Source organism: Gymnodraco acuticeps, unplaced genomic scaffold, assembly GCF_902827175.1.
Source record: "Gymnodraco acuticeps unplaced genomic scaffold, fGymAcu1.1, whole genome shotgun sequence".
Classification (NCBI taxonomy): domain Eukaryota; kingdom Metazoa; phylum Chordata; class Actinopteri; order Perciformes; family Bathydraconidae; genus Gymnodraco; species Gymnodraco acuticeps.
This window is the reverse complement of record NW_022990304.1, coordinates 329,896-345,803: the sequence shown is the minus strand read 5'-3', so window position 1 is coordinate 345,803 and position 15,908 is coordinate 329,896. Positions and strand designations below refer to the sequence as shown.

General features: G+C 44.8%; 1 long non-coding RNA gene across 1 annotated transcript; it reads right to left on the bottom strand.

Moving 5' to 3' along the window:
* Positions 1-11,102: 11,102 nt before the first annotated feature.
* Positions 11,103-11,751, bottom strand: LOC117550322. Its single transcript, XR_004569609.1, has 3 exons — positions 11,681-11,751; positions 11,427-11,573; positions 11,103-11,273 (listed from the first exon to the last, which is right to left on the bottom strand). It is a non-coding gene; the product is annotated as an uncharacterized LOC117550322 (long non-coding RNA).
* Between the last annotated feature and the right edge of the window lie 4,157 nt (positions 11,752-15,908).

Sequence of the window (15,908 nt, the reverse complement as noted above, 5' to 3'; positions counted from 1 at the left end):
GATGGAAAAGTGTCTTTGGCAAGATTTGTTGTCTTGGAATTGCATCTCCTTCTTCTACGAGCTCTTTATCGCCAAACCTGAGGATATTGATCTCGCCTCACAGGCCCGCTTGCCTTTATATTTGCTCCATGTGCTAGAAGCCATTCTTATAACTGTTGTTCTTTGGTGGTCTAGGAAATCCATACTCGTCCACACAGAAAACACACATTGATCCTTCATGTAGATCCTTAAAATATATATATCTTGTTCTTTAGACATCATGCAGCTCCCGCGCAGACTTACTTGATTCTCAGCTCAACACCAGTTCATTATTTGGGCATCCCACATTTCTGGTTACCACCACATCATTGCTGATTCATTGTATTGTTTCTCTTTCCAGAATATCAGACGAGCCCCAGAGTCGGATCTCCATCCCATACCAGTCCTACCATTAAACTAGTCACTGGCCAACACTGTCTTTTTACTTCCCATTCCCATGTTTAGCTGTTGACCAAAAGCTTACAAAAACAGGTACCTGCTCTTAACGTTACACAACTACCACTCACTTCTGACCTTTTCAGCCTTTGCATCTGTTCTCTATGCTCACGCTACATGTCCCCCATTGTTTATATGACCTCAAAACCCATTTTTTCTTACCGAAACAGGAATGGCCGAATGCATTGAGAAAAAGTCAACAGCAATTCAAGCATTTCCTTCGAACACTGTTCGAGTTATTCTGTTCAAACCCTACAGGTCCTCAATCACTGTTCATTTCGAGTGTCAAGACCTTACCCATATGTCCTGTCCCTGGGAAACAATATTTGGCACACCTCTCAGGCGTTCGTTATTCTTGATGGGGAGGCGTTGGAACAAAACACATTGCTTCAGGCAGTAGATGTCTGTTTCAAGGTATTCTATATATTTGACATCGACTACACAAAGCAGTGTGAAGCTGTATGGAAATTCCTCCAAAATGCAGTGTACGAAATCAAGGAAGGAGAGGAGTCAAAACCTGCTACGTCCTTGCGTGCAGCAATACTTGCTTGCAAGTAGACTTGTGGTCTTGATCCTTTTATTTTCTTCTGCTGGTCCTCCTGTTCTATTCTCTCTCTTCTGCTGCTTGGCTCAGAGTAGGGTTCTCTCTGGTTAAATCAAATATTGCTGGATTTGTGAAGTGTGTGTGTGATGTTCAAAATACTACCTAATGCTCAAAGTATTTTATGAGCAAGTTGTGTGCTGAGTTAAGAGCTAAATGGTGGAAGCATAAATTGTTAAAATGTTTATTTGCACATCTTAGTTTCCTGTAGTTCGGATCACCTAAAGGAGCAGTACATTTTTGTGATCATGTTGGAGGATTTTCTTTGTAACCTTTACATAGCCAGTATATCAGGGGTGGCCAACCCGCGGCTCTCGAGCCGCATGCGGCTCTTTGCCTAGTTTCATGCGGCTCTTCAGTTCATATCGAGTTTGGGGGAGAGACACTGACTCCTGACTAGTGTTGCACGGTGTACCGATACTTGAAAGGTATACCGCGATACCCTGTCGTTAAAATCGTTACGATTCCTCCGTTTCATTAGTATCGGTACTTTAAGAATGACGGGGGAAAGTACTCCGGTGAGAAAGCGCTGTTTTAATAAGAGCCGTGTGTGTTCAGCGCTCTGCTTCCACTCCCTGCACTGCAGCCGTGCCTGCAGTCCCTCCCTCTCAAGCACATTCTAAGTCCCTCCCCTCTCTCGTGCACGCGCTAGCTGCCAGAGCATGTGAGAAAACGAGAAGCATGGCTGCAAGTGGGAGTGCAACTGCCGCTGCGCCTCGGCTTGTTGACAAGAAAGACGCCAGAAGCGACATTTGGAAGTATTTGAGCTATATCTCTGACAGTGAGGGCAAGCCTACGGACACCACGAGGCCTGTCTGTAAGAAATGTATTAATTGTATTTAATACGAATTCTTGTCATTTATTGTATTTATTGTTCTCATTGTTTAAAAATGTGTGTTATGGTTATGATTCTGGTGTGACATAAAGCACAATAATTACATTTAAGACTGTTTCCCGTTTTTTAAGAAAAATAATCGGAATCGCAATTCTTGACTTGGTATCGAAACCAAAATGTTGGTATCGTGACAACACTGACAGTTAAACCTGATATTTAGTAGGTCTGTTAAGTATTGAATGCTGATCATTCTGACGTAATTTGGCCGGTCAAAGTTGTTTGGGCTCGGATAAAATCGCTCCGTTACTTTGGTCCCGTGTTACTTTCGTCCCGGCTCTCCCTACGTGTGTATGTGTGGTGTCAGGTGTCAGTATGAGAGGATGACAGCGCGTCTAATTTTGATGTGGCCCAACAGCCAATCACAATAATACCTGCAATGCAGTGAACCAATCACCTTTGAGGGGGGGGGAACCTATTGTTGATTAAACACTATTCAGTGTTTCCCCTACCATTGTCTTGGAGGGGCACTGCGAGCCGCCAACGGAGCCCCGCGCCCCCCCTGAAATTCAAGGTGTTATATATATACTTTTTTTAAATATATATAGCATCAAATTGCAAATAATCTATAACTACTGTCACTTTTCACATTGAACATGTGCTCTTTTATTAAATAAACTAAACGCTTTCATTTTAATTTGTGGGTTTAGTGTTTTTGACCCTAAGAAACACTGATGCATTAATCAATAACAATAATTCACAGCTCCTCTCTCTGCTCCAGAGGATTTTAAAAATATATCCCAATGCCACAAAAATGAATCAGTGACGTGGTTGAAATCTTGTCTCTAGAAAACAAAAAACTGAAACAAGCGGTATCAGTGACTGTGTGTTTGATGTGGCTCCTTGCAGTAACATAGAAAACATGTGGCTCTTAACCTCTGACTGGTTGGCCACCCCTGCAGTATATGAACCAGTAATTTCTGAAAAAACGTATGTTGCTATTAGTGGTTCTCAAACCAGAAGCAAAGATTTTGAGATTTAGAAATGGCAGATCTACAAGCTCATAGCATGGCACAAAGTGACGTGCTATGAGCTTGTAGATATGCTAGGATGCTGTTAGGATGTGTTTGTTCTAATGTGTGTTATGTACAGTACAGCCTGTAAACAACACACATTAGAACAAACGCATCCTAGCAGATCTACAAGCTCATAGCATGTCACTTCGTGCCACGCTATGAGCTTGTAGATCTGCTAATGTGTGTTGTTTACAGGCTGTACTGTACATGCATAAATGTTAAGTTTTGTTTAAAGAAAGTTTTGCACTTTATTGTGAACTGAATCGTTTGCACTTTATTGAACTGTCAATTGTTATAACAATAAAATTAATATTTTTCTAAGATTCCAACATTGTTTAAAAGCGTTTATTGCATATTATATTATTTGCATGACCAAATATAGGATGTATTTTAAAAGGGTTTGTAATTTAAATGTTTAAGAGACATGGGTATTGCATTAAAAACATGACGATAATAACTTGTAGAATTAACCCATCGTAGCTATTATGAACCAGCATTTGAGTGTAATATTTAACCCAATTCATGCTAGAATTAACCCAGGGCTGTAATTAATTTGACCCAGCATTTGGATTAAATGTATAACCCATCTGCTGGGTTAAAATACACAACCCATTTCGTTGGGTCAAATTAACTACTGCTGGGTTGGTCCAATATTGATCCTGGCGTTGGGTTAAAAAACGACCCAAATGGGGTTGTTTTTAACCCAGCATTTTTTAGTGTGTATACATTCTTAATAATCTCAACAATCCTCATCATGGACACAGTCAACTCAGCTGAATTTAAATAAGCTTGTGTGGAGTTTATACCAATTGAAGCAACGTTTGTTCGGTCTGACAGTGTTACGGTGTGCAGGAAGCAGGACCCAAATGCAGATTTAAGTGACAAAGGCCACATATCACTAGGCCACCAGGGTGGGTGGAGGGGGGACCGGAGGAGGGACACAACACTAGGGCCAACAGGGTGGGTGGAGGGGGTCTGGAGGACGGGCTTGGGCTGACAGCCCAGGGGCAAGGCAGAGCTTGAAAGGGGGGTTATGGAGGGGCGAAGGCAGTGGCAGGAAGAGTCAGGGGGCCGGGCCCGAGGGCGAGGACCGCGGCACTCAGGGGGCAGGGCTCGAGGGCGAAGACCGCGGCTCTCAGGGGGCCGGGCTCGAGGGCGAAGACCGCGGCTCTCAGGGGGCCGGGCTCGAGGGCGAAGACCGCGGCTCTCAGGAAGCCGGGCTCGAGGGCGAAGACCGCGGCTCTCAGGGGGCCGGGCTCGAGGGCGAAGACCGCGGCTCTCAGGAGGCCGGGCAGAACCCGGTGTCGGCCGGACAGGAACCGGCGCTGGTGGGACAGGCCTCGGCAGGATCCCCCACGGAAGAGGACCAGGAGTTGGCAGGACCCCCACCAGGAGGGCAGTCGGCGGGACCCCCAACGGGACAGGACACAGGATTGGCAGGACCCCCGGCAGGAGAGCAGCCGGCGGAACCTCCAACAGGACAGGACACAGGGTCGACAGGACCCCCGGCAGAAGGGCAGTCGGCGGGACCCCCAACGGGACAGTACACAGGGTTGGCAGGACCCCCGGCAGGAGAGAAGTTCGTGGGACCTCCAACAGGACAGGACACAGGGTTGGCAGGACCCCCGGCAGAAGGGCAGTCGGTGGGACCCCCAACGGGACAGCACACAGGGCTGGCAGGACCCCCGGCAGGAGAGTAGTTCGCGGGACCTCCAACGGGACTGGACATGGAGCCGGAAGGACCCCCAGCGGAACCTCCATCGGCATAGGACATGGGATTGGCAGGACCCCCGGCAGGAGAGTAGACGGCGGGACCCCCAACGGGACAGGACATGGGATTGGCAGGACCCCCGGCAGGAGAGTAGACGGCGGGACCTCCAACGAGACAGACATGGAGTTGGCAGGACCCCCAGCCGAACCTCCAACGGACCAGGACATTGGGTAGGGACTTGAGACGTGACTCAAGTAGGGACTCGAGAGGAGACTCGAGAGGAGACTCGAGAGGGAACCAAGGGGGAACTCGAGAGGGGACTCGAGAGGAGACTCGAGAGGGGAACTAGAGAAGGGACTCCAGAGGGGACTAGAGGAGAGAGGAGGAACTAGAGGAGGAACTAGAGAAGGGAACTCGAGAGGGGACTTGAGAGGGGAACTAGAGAGGGGACTTGAGGAGGGACTAGAGGAGGGACTAAAGGAGGGACTAGAGGAGGGACTAGAGGAGGGAACTCGAGAGGGGACTGGAGATGGGACTCCAGAGGGGACTAGAGGAGAGACTAGAGGAGGGACTAGAGGAGGGACTAGAGAAGGGAACTCAAGAGGGGACTCGAGAGGGGAACTAGAGAGGGGACTCGAGGAGGGACTAGAGGAGGGACTAGAGGAGGGAACTCGAGAGGGAACTCCAGAGGGGACTAGAGGAGAGACTAGAGGAGGGGCTAGAGGAGGGACTAGAGAAGGGACTCGAGAGGGGACTCGAGGGGGAACTGGAGAGGGGACTGTGGCAGCTGGGGCTGGGACCATGGCTGCTCGGGCCAGAACTGGGGCTGAAACCATGGCTGCTGGGGACTGTACTAGGTCTGGAACCATGGCCGGAAATATGGCTGTATGATCCAGTTCTGAAGCCGGAAACATGGCTGTATGGGCCGGCTCTGGAGCCGGAATTGAAGCCAGAATCATGGCTGTAATGTCCAGTTCTGAAGCCGGAAACATGGCTGTAAGGCCCGGTTCTGAAGCCGGAAACATGGCTGTAAGGTCCGGATCTGGAGCCGGAACCATGGCTGCTAGGACCGGTACCTGAGTACGAGCTGGCTTCCTGACCTTGCGTCTTTTAGAAGTCTTTTGGAGGCTCCGTGGACCTCCAAACGCCAGGCAGGATCCCAAGAAAGGGTCAGAGAATGGAGACTGGCACTCAGGGCTGCGTGAGAAAACTCTGAGAAACTCAGGCAATGAGCCTCTCAACCATGGCATGTTGTCCACCTCCATTTGTGCCTTTTTGAGGACAGCCTCTTTGTCCCTTTTAGCCAAGGTTCTACTCCATTCAGCATAATGACACTGAAGAGTGTACTCTAGGGATAACAAGTCCAAATCAAAATTAAAATCCGCTGGGTCCATTGTTGGTCGGTTCGTAATGTTACGGTGTGCAGGAAGCAGGACCCAAATGCAGATTTAAGTGACAAAATAATTCCTTTATTTCAAGGCTACAATATTCAGAGACAGAACAGAACACTCAACGCAGTTTACTCACAACACAAGACGAACCGACACTGAACACAGGAAGAGACAAGACTAAATACAGGAAGGGGTAATCACAAGATGAGAAACAGCCGGGTAGGGGAGGAGAAACACAAGGGCCACAGGTGAAAACAATCAGACAACTAGACACACCAGGGAAACTAACTATGGGAGGAAAAACACAGGAAGAAGGACCAGACAATATACAAGGATGAAAATACCCATAACCAGACATACAAAACTACAACACAGACAGATCCTAACAGACAGAACAATATCCATTGTTTGTTAAGATGAAGAATTCCTTTGACAAGTCAATTTAGACGATAAACAACACGGAAAAGTAATCTAACAATTATTATTTTGCACTGACTTGTTTTTGCTGATATTGTGGGTGTTGGAGTGTTCACCCCGGTCGTAGTGACTGTTATTGAGACTAAAAACACCATTTTACAATCATTTTTTGTTAAGCTGAAGAATGAATCTGACAAGTCAACTAAGAAAATATCTGCCAACATGGTGAAGTCAGATACCTATCGTTGTTTTCCCCCAACCCCTTTCATAACAAATGAACCATGAACCCATTGTCGTAGACAGTGAGTTCCTGTGGCATTAGTAACGATGTGCCCCGCCCCCACACTTTTGCCACGCCCCCTAACATATCATGAACCGTTTGCCATAGACTGTTGTGGAAAGCATCATTGCACTCAGCAGATAATTCCTATTTAATTGGGGATTACATACTATTACTATAACAAGGAATGCCATTACCATAGCGCCATTTTGAGACAATCGCTATTAAACAAGAAGGTGTTGTAACTTAAAGATACAATATCCAAACTGATCAAAATGAATAAATGAAATACTGTCTTTTAAGTCTTACTTGTTGGTGTTGGAGTTATGATACGAGGAGTTGTTGGTGATGGAGTTGCTGTAAGAAGAGTTGTTGGTGATGGAGTTGATGAAGGAAGAGTTGTTGGTGATAGAGTTGTTGAAGGAAGAGTTGTTGGTGATGGAGTTGTTGTGAGAGGACAAAGGGTAAAGTCTGTAAGAAGTAAAAGAGAGAGGAGTTCTTAGTTAATTGCTTCTGCATATGATAAGATGCATATTTTAAGAACTAGAGCTATCAAATTTTTAGAAATTCCCCATACTGTACGATTGATGTGACCCAAAGGTGATTTTCGTTTTAGCTTGAGAAAAAAAGTTGAATATCATAATTGGGACTACCGGCACAAACAAAAAAAATCACTTTTGGTCATCATAAGTGGCCCTAATCCTTTTTACGTACATTTGAGTTAAAAACAATGACATACAATTATAGATTCTCTACAACATATGGCAGTGTTTCCAAAGTTGTCCTTCTGACTCAGGCAAGCTTCTGTCTTTCGACAACCCAAAAGCAAGCAATTACATAGTAAGACACAGGGATTGTCATGCAATTAAGGATAAATATGTTGACAATAAGGCACATCAAATGTTGGCCAGAATGCAGCGATTACTGAGGACCAACTTACTGTTTTGACCAGAAGGCTGGCAGTATTGTCCATCAGGAGGAATGGCATTGATGCATCCACATGTGTCCCCAGTGATGTTGTCACAGGATGTATACTGTAAACACTGGTCACATGACCAACGATACTGATCCTCACATCTGCACTGGTAACCAGAACTGCTCGGAGAGCAAACTTGAGACCAAACAAAAACACAATGAATTTCACACATGTAATGAGTTTTTCTAACTGTCATATTAGTAAAGTGTGTTTTGCAACTTTTAGATTCACACTTAGGGTTGACAACACTAACACATATTTCACATATTTACAGTATTTTATCTGCACCTGTAGAAATGTTTACATCAAGGATTTGTGCGTTGTTGAGGATAAAGGGGTAACGGATGCTTCTCAGAATGGTACTCAGTTGATTTATTAGAGTATCTGTGGTGTTCAACTCAACCAAAATGATGTATTCAAAGAGAATAGGAGGAGCTGCAGGGAGAGAATTTTAAAGAAAAAATAATACAGTTGATGTCTCACTTGTAAATAATATTGTCATTTGGTTTTTGTTTTATAAAATACTGTCCTTTAAGTCTTACTTGTTGGTGATGGAGTTGTTGAAGGAAGAGTTGTTGGTGATGGAGTTGTTGAAGGAAGAGTTGTTGGTGATGGAGTTGTTGAAGGAAGAGTGGTTGGTGATGGAGTTGTTGAAGGAAGAGTGGTTGGTGATGGAGTTGTTGAATGAAGAGTTGTTGGTGATGGAGTTGTTGAAGGAAGAGTGGTTGGTGATAGAGTTGTTGAAGGAAGAGTTGTCGGTGATGGAGTTGTTGAAGGAAGAGTGGTTGGTGATGGAGTTGTTGAAGGAAGAGTTGTTGGTGATGGAGTTGTTGAAGGAAGAGTTGTTGGTGATGGAGTCGTTGAAGGAAGAGTTGTTGGTGATGGAGTTGTTGTAAGAAGAGTTGTTGGTGATGGAGTTGTTGGTGATGGAGTTGTTGTAAGAAGAGTTGTTGGTGATGGAGTTGTTAAAGGAAGAGTTGTTGGTGATGGAGTTGTTGAAGGAAGAGTTGTTGGTGATGGAGTTGTTGTAAGAAGAGTTGTTGGTGATGGAGTTGTTGACGGAAGAGGTTGTTGGGTGATGGAGTTGTTGGTGATGGAGTGTTGAAGGAAGAGTTGTGGTGATGGAGTTGTTTGTAAGAAGAGTTGTTGGTGATGGAGTTGTTGAAGGAAGAGTTGTTGGTGGATGGAGTTGTTGGTGATGGAGTTGTTGAAGGAAGAGTGGTTGGTGATGGAGTTGTTGAAGGAAGAGTGGTTGGTGATGGAGTTGTTGTAAGAAGAGTTGTTGGTGATGGAAGTCTGTTTGAAGGAAGAGTTGTTGGTGAGGAGTCGTTGAAGGAAGAGTTGTTGGTGATGGAGTCGTTGAAGGAAGAGTTGTTGGTGATGGAGTTGTTGTAAGAAGAGTTGTTGGTGATGGAGTTGTTGAAGGAAGAGTTGTTGGTGATGGAATTGTTGAAGGAAGAGTTGTTGGTGATGGAGTCGTTGAAGGAAGAGTTGTTGGTGATGGAGTTGTTGAAGAAAGAGTTGTTGGTGATGGTGTTGTTGAAGGAAGAGTTGTTGGTGATGGAGTTGTTGAAGAAAGAGTTGTTGGTGATGGTGTTGTTGAAGGAAGAGTTGTTGGTGATAGAGTTGTTGAAGGAAGAGTTGTTGGTGATGGAGTTGTTGAAGGAAGAGTTGTTGGTGATGGTGTTGTTGAAGGAAGAGTTGTTGGTGATGGAGTTGTTGAAGGAAGAGTTGTTGGTGATGGAGTCGTTGAAGGAAGAGTTGTTGGTGATGGAGTTGTTGAAGGAAGAGTTGTTGGTGATGGAGTTGTTGTAAGAAGAGTTGTTGGTGATGGAGTTGTTGTAATAAGAGTTGTTGGTGATGGAGTTGTTGAAGGAAGAGTTGTTGGTGATGGAGTCGTTGAAGGAAGAGTTGTTGGTGATGGAATTGTTGAAGGAAGAGTTGTTGGTGATGGAGTTGTTGAAGGAATAGTTGTTGGTGATGGAGTTGTTGAAGGAAGAGTTGTTGGTGATGGAATTGTTGAAGGAAGAGTTGTTGGTGATGGAGTTGTTGAAGGAATAGTTGTTGGTGATGGAGTCGTTGAAGGAAGAGTTGTTGGTGATGGAATTGTTGAAGGAAGAGTTGTTGGTGATGGAGTTGTTGAAGGAAGAGTTGTTGGTGATGGAATTGTTGAAGGAAGAGGGTGTTGGTGATGGAGTTGTTGTAATAAGAGTTGTTGGTGATGGAGTTGTGAAGGAAGAGTTGTTGGTGATGGAAGTGTTGAAGGAAGAGTTGTTGGTGATGGAGTTGTTGAAGGAATAGTTGTTGGTGATGGAGTCGTTGAAGGAAGAGTTGTTGGTGATGGAATTGTTGAAGGAAGAGTTGTTGGTGATGGAGTTGTTGGAGTTGAAGGAAGAGTTGTTGGTGATGGAATTGTTGAAGTAAGAGTTGTTGGTGATGGAGTCGTTGAAGGAAGAGTTGTTGGTGATGGAGTTGTTGAAGGAAGAGTTGTTGGTGATGGAGTTGTTGGTGATGGAGTTGTTGGTGATGGAGTTTTTGGTGATGGAGCTGTTGAAGTAAGAGTTGTTGGTGATGGAGTCGTTGAAGGAAGAGTTGTTGGTGATGGAGTTGTTGTAAGAAGAGTTGTCGGTGATGGAGTTGTTGAAGGAAGAGTTGTTGGTGATGGAGTTGTTGAAGGAAGAGTTGTTGGTGATGGAGTTGTTGAAGGAAGAGTGGTTGGTGATGGAGTTGTTGAAGGAAGAGTTGTTGCTGATGGAGTTGTTGAAGGAAGAGTTGTTGGTGTTGGAGTTGTTGAAGGAAGAGTTGTTGGTGATAGAGTTGTTGAAGGAAGAGTTGTTGGTGATGGAGTTGTTGTGAGAGGACAAAGGGTAAAGTCTGTAAGAAGTAAAAGAGAGAGGAGTTCTTAGTTAATTGCTTCTGCATATGATAAGATGCATATTTTAAGAACTAGAGCTATCACATTTTTTGAAATTCCCCATACTGTACGATTGATGTGACCCACAGGTGATTTTCGCTTTTGTTGGAGAAAAAAAGTTGAATATCATAATTGGGACTACCGGCACAAACAAAAAAAAATCACTTTTGGTCATCATAAGTGGCCCTAATCCTTTTTACGTACATTTGAGTTAAAAACAATGACATACAATTATAGATTCTCTACAACATATGGCAGTGTTTCCAAAGTTGTCCTTCTGACTCAGGCAAGCTTCTGTCTTTCGACAACCCAAAAGCAAGCAATTACATAGTAAGACACAGGGATTGTCATGCAATTAAGGATACAGATTTTGACAATAAGGCACATCAAATGCTGGCCAGAATGCAGCGATCACTGAGGACCAACTTACTGTTTTGACCAGAAGGCTGGCAGTATTGTCCATCAGGAGGAATGGCATTGATGCATCCACATGTGTCCCCAGTGATGTTGTCACAGGATGTATACTGTAAACACTGGTCACATGACCAACGATACTGATCCTCACATCTGCACTGGTAACCAGAACTGCTCGGAGAGCAAACTTGAGACCAAACAAAAACACAATGAATTTCACACATGTAATGAGTTTTTCTAACTGTCATATTAGTAAAGTGTGTTTTGCAACTTTTAGATTCACACTTAGGGTTGACAACACCAACACATATTTCACATATTTACAGTATTTTATCTGCACCTGTAGAAATGTTTACATCAAGGATTTGTGCGTTGTTGAGGATAAAGGGGTAACGGATGCTTCTCAGAATGGTACTCAGTTGATTTATTAGAGTATCTGTGGTGTTCAACTCAACCAAAATGATGTATTCAAAGAGAATAGGAGGAGCTGCAGGGAGAGAATTTTAAAGAAAAAATAATACAGTTGATGTCTCACTTGTAAATAATATTGTCATTTGGTTTTTGTTTTATAAAATACTGTCCTTTAAGTCTTACTTGTTGGTGATGGAGTTGTTGAAGGAAGAGTTGTTGGTGATGGAGTTGTTGAAGGAAGAGTTGTTGGTGATGGAGTCGTTGAAGGAAGAGTTGTTGGTGATGGAGTTGTTGTAAGAAGAGTTGTTGGTGATGGAGTTGTTGTAAGAAGAGTTGTTGGTGATGGAGTCGTTGAAGGAAGAGTTGTTGGTGATGGAGTTGTTGAAGGAAGAGTTGTTGGTGATGGAGTTGTTGAAGGAAGAGTTGTTGGTGATGGAGTTGTTGAAGGAAGAGTTGTTGGTGATGGAGTTGTTGAAGGAAGAGTTGTTGGTGATGGAGTTGTTGAAGGAAGAGTTGTTGGTGATGGAGTTGTTGTAAGAAGAGTTGTTGGTGATGGAGTTGTTGAAGGAAGAGTTGTTGGTGATGGAGTTGTTGAAGGAAGAGTTGTTGGTGATGGAGTTGTTGTAAGAAGAGTTGTTGGCGATGGAGTTGTTGAAGGAAGAGTTGTTGGTGATGGAGTCGTTGAAGGAAGAGTTGTTGGTGATGGAGTTGTTGAAGGAAGAGTTGTTGGTGATGGAGTTGTTGTAAGAAGAGTTGTTGGTGATGGAGTTGTTGAAGGAAGAGTTGTTGGTGATGGAGTTGTTGTAAGAAGAGTTGTTGGTGATGGAGTTGTTGAAGGAAGAGTTGTTGGTGATGGAGTTGTTGAAGGAAGAGTGGTTGCTGATGGAGTTGTTGAAGGAAGAGTTGTTGGTGATGGAGTTGTTGAAGGAAGAGTGGTTGCTGATGGAGTTGTTGAAGGAAGAGTTGTTGGTGATGGAGTCGTTGAAGGAAGAGTTGTTGGTGATGGAGTTGTTGAAGGAAAAGTTGTTGGTGATGGAGTTGTTGAAGGAAGAGTTGTTGGTGATGGAGTTGTTGATGGAGTTGTTGCTGATGGAGTTGTTGGCGATGGAGTTGTTGAAGGAAGAGTTGGTTGGTGATGGAAGTTGTTGAAGGAAAAGTTGTGGTGATGGAGTTGTTGAAGGAAGAGGTGTGGTGATGGAGTTGTTGAAGGAAGAGTTGTTGGTGATGGAGTTGTTGAAGGAAAGAGTTGTTGGTGATGGAGTTGTTGAAGGAAGAGTTGTTGGTGATGGAGTTGTTGAAGGAAGTTGTTGAAGAGTTGTTGGTGATGGAGTTGTTATAAGAGGACAAGCTGTAAAATCTGTAAGAAGTAAAAGAGAGAGGAGTTCTTAGATAATTGCTTCTCTTTGTTATATGATGCATATTTTAAGAGCTTGAAAAAGGGCTATCAGAATATAAAAAGAGGTTATACTGTACAACAGATGTGACCAAATGAATTAGTGATAATAATATCATGATACCTATAGACATTTAAAAAAAGAAATATAACAATATTACGCTTTAGTGGAATCTATCTGTACATTTGATTATTGTGCGTTGTATCTGTTTTACTGCTAATAAAAATAGATGTAACCCTAACCCAAGGTTAATCCAATGTGTCTGTCACTTTGAAATGATTTCTGATAATCCATCAGCAATAAACCTAGCTTTCAGTTTTCAGATTTCAGAGCGTAAGATAGCTTTCGACTGCGTGGGCATAGCTCTCACTTCTCAATGGAACGTGTATGTGTGTGTGTATGTGGAACTTTCCCTTCAATTCTATTGGCTCTAACGGTTCAAAAGAGGTGTCAATCATCAAAATCGACCAATGAGTTCCAGAGAAACGGCAAATATACCCACATCCACCTTTTTGCTAAACCTCTCTAAAAAGGTCAAATGTCACTTGTTTTGCATCAATGTTGATACAGGGTACTTATTATATGTTATAGTTTGGATTCCTAAAGCTTTTAGTCTACTATCCCATCATTCAAAGGTGGTTTTCACTATACTGTAAGTAATGGTTTATTTTTGCAAGGACACTATCATCTAATTTTTTTTACTATGTTCAATCTGAATTTATTTTAAAATAAAAAAAATCTATATTGATTCTGACTTTTCTACATCCAACTCACAGGTTTATCATTGCTTTGAGAAAAATGATTATTAATTTACCCCTTTTAGAAGGGAAGTTATTGTCATTTGTTCAGGGAATGTCATTTTCGAGCCGGAGACCTGGAAAACAGGCTTGGGGCTTAACAGGTTATAAATGTTATATCTCTCACAGGCTCCGTCCTCTACTGGACTTTATGGGTACTCCCGTGTATCCTATCCGTGCACGCATTCCTTCACTGAGACTTCCCTAAACGTAGCCGGCCCCTGGGCGGGCCTACCTGAATGCACGCGCATCTCACTGCCATCCCTTTCTCTTCAGCGAAGCAGAATTAAGTAACTGAGTGAAGAGAGACGGACAAAGAAAGAAAAGAAAAGCTTTTTTCAAGTAAACGAACAATGGATTCACCTGTGGAGCGCCCGTGTCCGGGCTCCATCGAGGGTGACGACCCCATTCCCGGTGTATCGAGTGTCTGGGGTCCGACCACGCGGCGGCTAACCTGCCCCCATCAGCAGTCTGCGGCGCCTGTTGATTATTGCCTCGATCCAGCCGCCTTCAGAAAGTGGCGCTGTTCGAGGGGTGCGACGTCTCGCCGGTGGAGGACCCAGAGCTCGACGTGGTAGAGACGGAGGACCTTGAGCAGGGAGTGCCCTTCGTCTTCGCCATCCCAGCAGCCCGGACGGGTTTACGGGGCTATGGCGGCGGAGCGTGCAGGCTTGCCGCTTCCCCCACCAGTACCTCAGAGGCCGGTGAGCCGCCTGCGTCAAGGTTTTTACGGCCCGGGCCGTCCAGCACAGCCAGCCTTCGTTTCACCCCCCCCCTGCCAGACACCCGGTGTGTGGGGGCCCCTGTTGCCCCGTTAGGAAGAAAGGGCACAGCTCAGCCGCATGTTGCCACTGGCTCACCCTCAGGTCCCTCCGCAAGGGGGAGTGCGCCCGGCAGTGGTAAGACGGAGAGAGAGAGGCGTCGGGTTAGAGTCCCGAGAGCGCCCTCTGCCTCCGGGGTCCGTCCTGAGTAGGGTTGCCAACCGTCCCGTATTAGCCGGGACGCCCCGTATTTGAGCCAAAAGGGGCGTGTCCCGTACGGGACTTTGTTTGTCCCGGACTCAAAAGGGAAAGGGAAAAATAAAAATAAAGGGAAAAATAAAAAATATCTTTCTGTTTGCGCGCAATGCAGTGTGTCTGTCTAACCCTGTATGTTTGTGTGCTGTATGCGAAGGGCGCTAGGACCGTTCAGTTGACAGGGCAGGCACAATGCTCGCACGTGTGTGTGTGTGTGTGTGTGTGTGTGTGTGTGTGTGTGTGTGTGTGTGTGTGTGTGTGTGTGTGTGTGTGTGTGTGTGTGTGTGTGTGTGTGCGTGTGTGTGTGTGTGTGTGTGTGTGTGTGTGTGTGTGTGTGTGTGTGTGTGTGTGTGTGTGTGTGTGTGTGTGTGTGTGTGTGTGTGTGTCAGCTGATTGATGGGAAAATGGTTGGTTGAAGGATAGCATTAAGTCTAATAATGATGTACCGTGCATGTTCACATCATGTATACTTTGCATTACTTAATACCATTTTTCAAATATTTTATTTTTGAACATTTTGGACAAAATAGCCAATTGTACATCGAGGTGCCCAGATGTCCCTAGTGCCCACCTATCCGATTTGAACATGCTGATGTACAATGTGATGTAGTAGCCTAATGCAGGTGTAAGACCATTGTGTTTGTATTGTGTTATAGGTATGCATAGTTTTCTATGCATTTTGAGGGTTTTGGGGGGTTTGACCCCCAAAAACATTTTCGAACCCTAGGGGCTGGCTCCCCCAAAATAATTAAATAACATAACCCTAACCTAACCCTAAAACCGAAATAAAGTAACAAAAAAAAGTAACTAAATCCGCCAGAAAACCGAAAAGCGGGGGACACATATATATGTCCCGTTTCTCCATTTCTGGAAGTTGGCAACCCTAGTCCTGAGGTACCGGGTCAGTACCGGCCCCTGCGGGGACAGGCTGACAGAATCCGTCGGGCTCCTGCTCTGGCCCGCACTCTGGTGCCGCCGCAGCGGAGGGAGTTGACTGGTGGCGGGAGGAAGCGTCTCGGCAGGGAGAGGGGAATTCTCCGGCCAAGACGCAATGGCAAATCCTGCCTCCTCCCTGTTTGACCCTTTGATTGCAAAATCATCTTTCTGCAATAAAAGAGATAAACTGTATTCCAGTTTGAGTGTCTCTGTTTTCCACACACCCACACAGCCACGTAATGTTGTCAGTACAGTTTCCCCACTGTAA